Here is a 10,000-nt window from a genome sequence, read left to right on the forward strand (position 1 = left end):
CAGCCTTATCTCGCGTTTTCACTGCCCGCCGTACGTGACTTAGCAAGCGTTTGGCATTCTTTTTCTTTCTTTGTTTTATTTCAGAATGAGAATTGAAGAAATGAATTGAATTTCATTCTTTCAGAAATTCATTTTTTTGGCTCGATTTTGCATGCTCTGCTCCCAAAATGCGGAGAGACTTGCGAGGGCAGATCCGGGTTGGTTGGTCCCCGGAAAGTCATGGGAGAGGCGGGCTAAGTGAAATAATAGACTGGCGCCACTATAGAATCTTATGAATCACGCACGGCACACTTTCTATATCTCCGTCTACAAGGTGAACAGCTTAGCTTACAGCACAGCGTGTTCGCCACCACACAGGCTGGCTGGTGCATAGGTCAGCCCGAGAGGCATGACCCTTCGATTAGAACACCCCATATCTCGTGACACGCGGAGCGTGGCATTTCCTTTTTTTCTTTTTTATAAAGTCCGTATAACTTCTAACCAACAGATTCATTCTTTATGAATCAAGTACCATTCAAAGGGTGCATTGCCTCAAAGAGTGAAGAAGAGAAGGGCTTTGTATAGACACTCTTCCGCCATGTTCGTTGCCCTAGGCTCACCATTATTTCATTCCATTCAATTGATGGGTTCTAGCTCCAAAGAACATATACATGGAGCTATGTCGACTTACGTACGTCTCGTTGACCCGATCAGGTATACCACGTATCATCCCCTCTTTCCATAGAGGAGAGATAAAGAAAAAGAAAAGATATAGTGATCGTGCCGTAGACCTTGTTCCTTTCTACTTGACGTTCTTTTCCTCGGTTTTTTATTACATAAGGTAGCTTGCTTACTTAGCGCTTGCGCTAAGGATCTAAGGATTCAGAGTCAAACTTTGATTTGAAAAAAAAAACCTTTCCCTTATTAGCCGGAGTACAAGTGTACCCATAACATAAAAGCTCTTTTCATCATCAGAAACAACCTGATTTCCGACCTCTTGCATTGCATTACCATAACGAAAAGAGAAATTCTTTCAAAAAAGAGAAATTAAAGAAAGAATTTATGAAAGAAAGAATTGAAGAAATGAGAATGAAAGAATGAAATGCAAATGAATGAAATTCTAATTCAAGAAAGAAGACATCCTTGCAAATGAATGAATCAATGATAATGAAAGAAAGAAGACATCTGATCTTAGAAAGAAAGAAGTCTGACAAAGAATGAAATGTAATTCATTGTCATTTCATTCTTTCTTTCATTTTCTTTTCTTTGTTTTGTTTTTTCGTAAAATAAAAAGCTTTTTCCTAACTAAACGAAGAGGACTAATTACTTACTTGCTTGCCGAGCTTACCGAGCTAAACGAGTAACGACGAGCTTACCGAGTAACGAGCACACCGAGCAAGAGAGAGAGATAGATAGACAGAAAGTGTGTGATAGGCGGAAGCCCCCTGGTGCGGAAGCCCGGAAGCACTGAGCAACCGAGCAAGGGTGATTGATAGATAGACAGTTTTTTCAGAAAGTCTCTCAGGGGCGGTAGTGCGGTGGTGCGGATGCACTGAGCGACGGAAGCAAAGGAAGAATCAAGCTAGGGAGCTAGGGAACACTCCTGATTTGAAAAAGGCCTCTAAAAGGGCTTCTAACGCTTTGTAAGTAGGCAGGTCAGGTCCAACCCTAATAAGTTGTTCTCCTCGTACAGAAAGAGGATCTCGTCTTTCAGAGAAAGGAGCTAACTCGTCTTGGCTCCACCTTCAGCTCGGTCGTTCAACGATTCCTTCTTTCTCACTTCGCTCGCCTCGCCTTCCAAGAAAAAACGGGAAGAAAGCATAGCTCAAGCTCAGGAGCAAGTCCTTTCCTTGCTGATTCAAGTTTCTCGAGAACTATAGGCCGGTGCTTTAGACATTCGTGGAGTTTATGTCCCGGGCAGCGGGATATATGAGCAGCTTGCATATTTGAAATCCAAGTATTTATATATCTGGAAGATACTTCGCATTTTTTAAATAAACGGGCGAAACTTCTTCTGGGCATCGAATCATATAGCTTTTGAATGCCTTCCTTATAGTCTCGTCTAAAAGCTTATTCCATTTTGAAAGCTTGCAAAAAAACCTGCGAAAATCGCAGACCTTTCCTCATGGCAGGTATCTTCGCCAGGTCTAAGTTGGCCGGTTCTGGGGCGAATGAGAATTTCGATCGAGGCGCATGCGATCCTCTGAGACCCGCGTGAGCTGCCCTTATAGCAAAAGGGGCGGTAGGCGCGGCAAGCTTAAGGCCAGAGCTGGCCGCCAGCTTGCTGTGCTAACGCCCGTTTACTATTAAGGCATCTGCAATCATCAAATTCAGAGCAAAGAAAAACTACAGAATTTTGCTTTTTTTATTCCTCGTGGGTAGACATAGAGCCAACTTGAAGTAGCCTGCATGCAATTTTTTATGAGATAACACAAGGTTGCGTGTATGTATTCCACAAATTTTCTGTCTATATACATCCACACAACAAATGCATATAGCTACATATCTTGCATGCATACGAGATGTCTACAACTTAGACAGTTGCACTTGGTAGAAGCAACTGTTTGATGACCATAAACTGGTGATGATAAGTGGGGTCCACCATCTATAGAGAGGGTCAGAGCCTCAAGACCATGCACCAGATATTTGCAGTATAATCTGTACAGCTAATGCCCTCTCTTTCATTTCACTTTTGATTTCCAGAGCCTATCAAAGTCAAGAAACTAAACTCTTACCTGAGGGCCAATGGTGATTCCCATTACGCTCCACTGTCAAAGAAGAATTGCTCAGTTATACGTGTATACTAGTAGATATAAAACCTATATTAACTCTATTTGCACCCTTGATTTTATTATCAACAACCCGTTGGAGTCAGCAGCCCCGAAATGAATTCAGGAGGTCGCTGGTCTCTAGCAATAATAGGAGAAAATAGTCAGGCTGTGGCATGTGGAAAATCAAAGATGGGGGCAAAGAACATTTCTGTAGAAGTCTATCAACTGAGATTTTTGAGTTTATTTGAATTACCCGTGAGATTGCAACGGGAATCGGTTGTGTAGCTGACATTAACACTATTTGGCGAAGGAACATCGGTTGCATAATTTTTGTGTAGTAATTTACTCCGATGAAATCGAATGAGCCCAAAACCATATGAGACTGTTCTTTGGTGAATTTCGGTAGCCGATCTCCAACGTGGGATCTCATGGTAAGTGGATATTCACCATGGATTAATGGGTCCATGAACCCGCACAAGCCCCAACGAACAATTAAGCAATAATTGTTAACTAAGTAAATTGAGCAACGGTGCCTTGATCTCATGGCTAGTGATTCTCATTTTGCTTGACTCACCATCCATACATGAAGTCGATAGCTCGTTGAGCTGCATCACTGTTGGACGTCGATGCAGAGAAGGGCACAAACCTGTGGGACACCACGGTTATTCCAATAGAGCCTTTTTGAGAGGCCTGCCAAGACAATTCATCCGTAACGTTGATATACTCAGATCGAATATTTTGACAAATAAGGTTGTTTATGTGTGCATGTCTTGAAAGATGGATAGTAAACATTCTTGCAAGTTACAAATTTCTTATCCTTTCCAGTGGTTGTGATTATAGAATAGTAAACATCACCACCGTCGATCATGATCATATGCTGTTCAAACCAAACAATAGTTGGCAACGGTTTTGTCTCTCAAAAGCTAAATCTATACCTGGTATTTCTCCTTGTAGCGTTTCACAGCAGCCGCATGAGCAAGAAGCATGTTATGCCCCACAATATAAGGCTCCGTCCCCGAATTCTCTAAAGCAGAGGTCCGCATAATATAATCTCGAAAATCCGCCCGCCTGTAAGCAAAATGAGATTTTCTAGAGCTTTGACTAGATTAAAAGCATAGATCCGGCCGGTTCGGCCCGGTTTGGGATAGGAAAGCGTACACGATCTTGGAGCTTAAGAAACCGCTGTGGTGAACAACTCCTTCCCTCGGAACTGGTTTAGGCCTTCTCTCTCTCTACTCGAAACCTGCCCGACCTTTCATTTCGGAGAGTAACTCGAAAAAACTCCGTAAGGGCGAGAAAGGGTCCCGCCCAAGGAGGGAAAGCCTTTATTTATTTAGCCCTTTTAAAAAGTCCCTGTTAATTTCCTCTAGTCTGGAAAAAGGGCTTTTCCAATATCTTTTCGGCCGTGAAAGTCGTGAAAGTAGTGGAAATGGATTAGTTGAGGTTCCTGTGGCACTTCAGGTTTTAGGAAAGCGCCTTTTGACGCTGGGACTCATGGTCAGACGACGAGGTGTGGAACCACTAGTAAGACTACTACTGTTTTCATTGTTTCCTCGATTAAAGAAAGGATGGTGGAAAACTGGTTTATTGGAGACGAACTGGTCGAACAATTTAAACATGACGCTATACTGTATGAGTTATGCCGGACCACAGCCGCGCTGCTAATGGTCACTTTAAAATGTTTTTTTACTTTGACTGCATCAAAGAAATGACAGAGAACTGACTGGGATGATGGGACCTCATTAGAGTCTTTAGCTCTCTGCTGACGTCCGGCCTTTCTTTGCGTTTTGTAATGCAGAATAAGCCCGGCGACAAAGGGTGCCGCCCTTTGAAGCCCTTGCTTTATTATTAATTACAAGGTAAGGTAGTGCCTCCATTAACCACGCAAATATAGGATTATTCATTAGTTTATGAAATCAGCCTTCTTGTGTCCGTCGCGTGCATATGCAGCACCGGCCTGGTGGGACTTGGCCCTTGGCTTTTTAGGGCTTTTTTAGAGAGTAAGGTAAGGAGGGGTCTAGTTTTGACAGTATTTTCCTTTGGCAAGTTCCTGTGTAGCGAGCCCTCGGCGACTGAGAGGAAAGCCCCCCTTGAGGGGATTGGCTGACTTGGATTCCCGCGGGCACTCTTAGACTTCTGCAGCTCGCGGGCAGCCAGCGCACACACCAAAAAAATCTTGAAAGCAATGCTACACTTTGTATGTAGGGACTCCGGCCGCTGAGAGCGTCGAAAGCGGTCTTGAGCTTGCTTGAGTTTGAGCACGGGTCCGACCGCGCTAAACGGGCTAAAAACGCGCGTTTTCGCCGCCCTCTGGTCCCCTTCTGCATAGGCCTTTTAGTGCGTTCTAGGCCTCTCTATCGTGCTCCGCGCGCGTTTAGGGCTGACGTTTATTGAGAGCACTGTGGGTATTTTGCTTTAGGTGTTATCCCTGAGGGCGTTAGAAAGTGCCTTGTCAATGGCTTTATTGGTTTTATACTGCCAAAGGAGTTATTCCGTTAGGTTGTTTCCTGAGCTATCTTTCTTTTCCTTTTTCAGTCAGAGCAGAGTTTGTTTTCTTTCATTCGCTGACAACTAAGAAAACTCAAAATCACCCTCGACTGAGGAGTATGTCGGGAGCCTCGGAATAAGTCCTACCCATACCTACTGGCGAATAGTTCAGTGAGTGGGTTCGGGTAACACTCTACTTATTGATCTACCTATTCATTCCTCCCCCAGAGAAGATAGAGCTATCTTCCTTCAGAGATTGCTTGCATTGACGGTCATTACATTTTTTCCATTGCTAGGCCCCAAAACACTTTTTCGATGAAGGTACTTCGGACACATTTCATTCTCTCGAGCAGGGACAAATTAGGGCCCTATTTAATGAAATTTCTCATTAATAGATTAATGTGACAGGGGGTCGTTTTACTCTTTCTCAAACAGTAGGTTTTCGACGATTGATCCGAGAGGCCTATAAGAGAGAATAGGGGCGAGAGCGAGATGTTAGGGATTTCTATCTTCATCCCCAAGTCTCTCTCATTGATGAAGGGGGACATCTTCATCCATTAAACTCTTAGTATGCGTATGTTAGTTGACCCATCGAACGAACCCAACCTTCTATTTCAGATAGATAGATGTTGAGCTTAAATCGTTTCATTGGGATCAGTAGATGGGAACCCCGTGGTGACGAGTAGAGTAGGCAGCGAGTGGAGTGCGACTCCACTCGCTCATAAGCACGGAACGAGCCCTTAAAGGATAGCCCTTTGAGTATAGTTGTGAGAACTCCACGAGCTACAAACATATGAAATAGAGAGTTCCGTTCAGGAACGAGCATATTCAATAGAGCGAGTGGAGTGCTTACGCACGGAACGAGGCGGCGGGAAGCGAAGGCTGCTAAGCCGTAGCTATAAGTGTATGAGACTCTATGGGGCGATTCCGGCCGAGAGCCCTTTTTTCTTTTTTGAGTTTCCATCCAACTTCATCCTATGCTAGCCATTTCCATGCCGTTCAACGCTCTGTTGTAATTACCAAACGGTTGTATACCCAATCCCCCGTCTTCCTTGGGTTGGGCTACCAACGACAAGATTCTATTTCATCGTTTTTCTCTGCTTGTTCCTTCCCCTCCACAAGTACGGCAGAGTCTGTCGATGGCCTTCCTAAAACCAATTTGTGCCAGTAGTATGGTAGCCATGTGATTGGTATAAGCCGATAAGACATGTTTAATAAGTAGTTGTCTGCCACTGAGGCTAAGCCATGAATGACTCCTTTTGACTGCATTTTTTCCTGGTTTCGTTGCGCCCCTTCCAACTAGTTATAGATTGACGGTATATGGGACCAAGCCAAGTCAGTCCATAGATCATCTGTTAATCCTTCTTTGAATCCCAGTTGTCTTAGTATCCGTCGTCGTCTGGGGTTTGTAACATGACCAAAGTATACAAAAGTCTTGTTTTCCCCCCGGGGCTTAAAGGAAAACATTAAATAAAGTTTTGAAGCCTCGAACAGTCTCTCTATCTGGCTTTGTTATTATTACAGTGTCATCTGCAAACTGTGAGATAAGTGGTGCCATGGTTCCTGGAGAGATCTGAATGCCCTGCTGTTTTCCCTCTTGGAAGCTATGTTTGAGCAGTCGATTTCATGTCTCTGCAACCAGCCAGTAAGTAGAGATATGGAGAGAGGGGACAGCCTTGTCGCAGACCTTTGTTTGGTTCCTTTTATGAACCCCACAGATCGTCCATGGATCATTGGTGCTATCCATTGTATATAAATACACTAGAGTACCCTACTCTGCAAATCAAATTTTCCTTAAGCATATAGAAACCTATGATTAACATTATCGCAGGGTTTGGCGAGTTTAGTGATCATGGCTGGCTCACCTGATCTATCAGCTGAGTGGTAAGCCTCCTTGGGACAATCATCAATATCTCTGCCTATCCAAATGAGATTAGGAAGGCGCCCTTGTAGCAATAGGGCCAGCCTGTCTTTCAATCTATTGGCAATTACCTTAGTCATTCTCTTATACAGTGTAGTCCCCATAGCAATGGGCCTCGGTCTAGTGAGGTTTTGCTTTTTTGGGAATCATTGCAAGGAAGAAGGATTGAATTGCACCTGGTTTGCTCTGCTCCTGTTCGACTTCAATTACCATATGGAGATGGAGGTCGTCCTTAATAATTATGTTCCAGCACAGCACTGTCTTCCGAAGTTGAAGTTCAGTTGGAATCCATCTGGTCCAGTAGCTTTTTACTATGAACAGCTACCGGTTACCAGATTGAAGAATTTGGTTTGTGCCCCGGGGACTTTTTCATTGATGGACTGCAGCTATATGCTGTTGGCTTGAGAAGATGGATAAGTGTGAGAACAATTTCATAACTTCTTTCCTTATCTCCTCATGCTGAACCAGAACCTGGCCTGTTGGGCATTTCAATTGATGAAAGTGTGGATTCTGCGTTTCTTAATAGATGCGTGGAAAAAAGAAAAACCTTTTAACCACAACTGTCGAGATTGTAGGCGCAGCGACTCACTTGCCTGAGCTTCCAATCTTCTATACATACTATAGTCCTCTATGTGTTCTGCATGTGGTTCTCTCTCAATTGCTTGTTCCAATCTTCCTTTCCCATTCACGTGTTTCCTGCTTGTTTTGTAATGCCATTTCCTTCGATCCGCGGAGCCTTTAGTCGTTGTTGAATTGCTACTGCTACTAGTACAAGTCTTCGGTTAAAGCAGTAGGCAGGTCAAATTCCTGGGAGTTTCATTCCAAGTTTCCTCAATCAATTGTATACATTCTGCATTCAGAAGCCAGTGAGCGGAGCGCGGATGCGCTCGCTCAAAGCCGTCTCGCGCTCGCACACGCCCCCTTTACGCAATAGGGCTCAAATAGGCCTCCTCTGTATACAAGGTGCGCAGCCCCTTGTAGTAAGAGAGCCTACGGCGCCTCTTACTACAAGGGGCGTGTGCGATGCCCTAAGGCTTGTGCGCTAGATGCAGCAGCGAGCGCATCCGCGCTCCGCTCACTGGGGCTTGCTGGCTCAGGAATCGACTGGTTCCGAGCAGACTCGTGGAGCTGCTGCTTGGATTATCGTAGAATAAGAGGAGCCGTCTTTTAAAATGACTTTACTTAAAAGACAGATGCCGCCGCTGCGAGGCGAGGGAGCCACTTGTCTGGTCTTGCGATGCACTCACTCCCGTTACGAGAATGAAATGACGCCCCAGCAAGAATAGGCCAAAAAGCGTAGGCTTGAAGCCTGCTAGCGCACACGCCCTTGCGCGCCTACGGCCCTCTTGCTACTTTGGGCTACGCACCTGACGCAATTGGTGCTTATCGCACTCTTGCTATCAGGTATCAAGCCCAAAGTCGCAATAGAGCTTATAAAGCGCCTATTGCTATTGTAGGCTTGGGGGCTTGTGCGCTAGCCTTATAGCTTGGGGCCCCCTATGGCACTCTCGCTACAAGGGATTAAAGTTCCCCTCTTACGTAGGCTTGTGCGATGCCCCCTACTCTTAATAATGCCTTAAGCGCTCACCTTTTTTGGCCGAGACCAAGACTCCTTACTTATCGCACAAAGAGCGGCACAGAGCGGCCGGAGATTGATTGAAAAGGCAGCCCAGCCTGGCCCGCCCCTTTAGTGATAGTGAGAAAGAGCACACACAGACCTCCCCTGACCCACTAATCATCATCTGGCGCGAAGCAAAAAGAAAGGTCCCCCCTCCTTTCCTTCCCAGCCGCCCCCCTAGCCGCCTACCTACTCGTGCTCGTAGCTCGATCGGAGATCAAGAGTGTGGTCCGGCGGAAAACAGAAGTAGTCCGTATCAAGTGAAACGTGAATTGCTCAGTAGTGCTTCGCCACTACCGGAGCTGGCGGAAATAGCTTAATGGTAGAGCATAGCCTTGCCAAGGCTGAGGTTGAGGGTTCAAGTCCCTCCTTCCGCTCCAGGCTTCGTCGTTCAGTGGTAACGAGTAGAGTGCGTCAGTCATCGGTTCTTTTCCGGGCTTTTTCTTTTCTTTCTCATCGAGATTGGGTTGGTGTGTACCGTACTGTTATATGTTGCCTGAGGCCGGAGACCATCCGTGATTTCTGACTTTCTTTTATGAGGAGAATCGCAGTGGAGCCAGTGAGCGGAGCGCGGATGCGCTCGCTCAAAGCCAGCGGGCACTTAGAGTGCCCTATTGCAACAAGGTAAAGGGGCGTCAAGTGCCCCCATTACGTAGGCTTGTGCGCTAGCTTACGCGGGCGTGTGCGCGTTATGCCCTAAGGCTTGTGCGCTAGCCTTATAGCTTGGGGGCCCTAAGGCTGGCTTGTGCGCTAGTATGGCGTGTGCGCTTTATGGCCGCGATTGTAGGCTTGAGGCTTTCTACCTGATAGCAAGAGTGCGATAAGCACCAATTGCGTCAGGTGCGTAGCCCTGACGCTTAAGAGCTTGACGCGCGAGAGGGGCATGTGCGCATGGCAGCAAGTGGGCTTGAAGCGCCTATTGCGACTTTGGGCTGCAAGTGCCCGCGGGCGTCAGTGAAGAGGGCTTGAAGCCTGCCTATAAAGCGCCTTTACACAATAGGGCCCTTTATAGGCAGCCTCTGCTGCATCTCTGTTTCATTAAGCTTTCTACTCTCATATGCAACGGGGTGTCCCTCTTGCACCAATACCCCACCGATAGCAAAGTCTGAAGCGTCACTGTGGACTGAAAAGGTTGGGTGTGGTCTGGGAGTCGCAACACCCCGGATCTTTTCTCACGGCTTGCTTGAGGTCTTCGAATGCTCTTTGGCACTCCTCCGACCAAAC

The 10,000-nt window shown here is 46.0% G+C and overlaps 1 non-coding gene across 1 annotated transcript; it reads left to right on the forward strand.

Moving 5' to 3' along the window:
• Nucleotides 1-9,081: 9,081 nt before the first annotated feature.
• TRNAG-GCC (transfer RNA glycine (anticodon GCC)) lies at nt 9,082-9,153 on the forward strand. The gene has a single exon. It is a non-coding gene; the product is annotated as a tRNA-Gly (tRNA).
• Nucleotides 9,154-10,000: the final 847 nt, after the last annotated feature.

Source organism: Aristolochia californica, unplaced genomic scaffold, assembly GCF_029961685.1.
Source record: "Aristolochia californica isolate CCGP_79_NKW_82.1479 unplaced genomic scaffold, dmAriCali1.0.hap1 SCAF_92, whole genome shotgun sequence".
Lineage (NCBI taxonomy): Eukaryota > Viridiplantae > Streptophyta > Magnoliopsida > Piperales > Aristolochiaceae > Aristolochia > Aristolochia californica.